General features: G+C 36.6%; 1 protein-coding gene across 3 annotated transcripts in view; it reads left to right on the top strand.

The window, feature by feature from the left end:
* The window catches only part of LOC103397188 (glutamine--fructose-6-phosphate aminotransferase [isomerizing] 1-like), a 561,006-nt gene that overhangs the window by 391,090 nt on the left and 168,571 nt on the right, over positions 1-1,345 (top strand). The gene's annotated exons all lie outside the window — the stretch shown is intronic.

Raw genomic sequence — 1,345 nt, 5'->3', positions numbered from 1 at the left:
TCCATCCATCCATTTTCATCCGCTTATCCGTTACCGGGTCGCGGGGCAGCAGTCGCCACCCAAATCACACTGCACTGTACCAACCCCCCAAACCCTCCTGCAGGTGGTGAGTCCACTGGAAGGTACCAACTGCCCTAACCGGGATTCGAACTTGCCCAGGAGGTGAACCCTGGGGTTCCACACCAATGACAGAGACTTTGCCTCTGGGCCAAAGTGCTGCTATTATTATTATTATTTTTGTTATTATTATTATTGATATTATTATTATTATTAATATTGCTAGTTACTTTGAGGCCCCTCGGAAAAAAAGATGAAAACATGTCAGGAATCTTTGCGCTTCAATTTCTTTTTGTTAATCTACGTCTTAAGACTCTTAGGGGCCACATTCCATTTGGTTCATATGATTGGCCAAGGGTGATCTTCAAATGACTAGATTCTTCTGGATTTCCATGAATGCTGGGAGTGAAATTTCAAAGCAGTATAGGGAGCCAGTTGGGTGTGGAAAAACCCAATATTTAAAGTAATATAAAGTACAATATAAAGTTATAATATAAAGGTTTAATAATATATAACTGACCTTGATTAAAATAATTTTTTATTGTTTCTGTACTATGGTGTATAGTATATTTGATAGTGTTTTGTTGACACTGTATATTCTATAATTTATAAAGTTCATAATTAGTAATGATATTTTAAGTAGATTGTGTATTTGTATTTAGAGTGTTATGGTTTAAATTTAGACTTCAATAATCAAGTCATGTTTACAACTTAAGGGATTAAATGTCAACCACAGCTCCCTCTGATGGTGAGTGAGGTACAGCTACCATCTCAATATTACCAGCACCTCCTCAAAACTACTGTTTACTCTTGTTCTGGACAAACATCAAAGTAATTCCATCTTTTACTTTATACGGTTGCAATGGGAAGAAAATCAGAGCTGTTTTTAATTTTGTTATTTATTTCAGCAGATTTATGCAGTGTTTCAGACTTTCTCTGTGTTCAGTATAAAACCTTTCTGTCTTACATTTTACACCAGTGTTATGCATATGTCAAAATGTATTTATTTATTTTGCCATGCTGATTCCATCCATCTCTAAATTTCTTTCCTCAAACCTTTCCCACCAAGGTAAAGCCAAAGAATGAGAATGTGAAACTGGAACCTAGGTTACAGTGTGAAGGAAGTACTACAGAAATATATGCCCAGGATTTGATGCTGCCAAAGAAATACAAAGAATGCTGGAAATGCCAGGAGAAATCAGAGTATGTAAGTGGTGTCTGCTGAAGCCAACATTGACCGTATGGAACCAGAACTTGACATTAGGAGCATTGTAGAACTCGTATATCT

This window comes from Cynoglossus semilaevis, chromosome W (genome assembly GCF_000523025.1).
Source record: "Cynoglossus semilaevis isolate Cse_v1.0 chromosome W, Cse_v1.0, whole genome shotgun sequence".
Classification (NCBI taxonomy): Eukaryota; Metazoa; Chordata; class Actinopteri; order Pleuronectiformes; family Cynoglossidae; genus Cynoglossus; species Cynoglossus semilaevis.
This window is presented reverse-complemented; position numbering and strand designations above follow the sequence as displayed.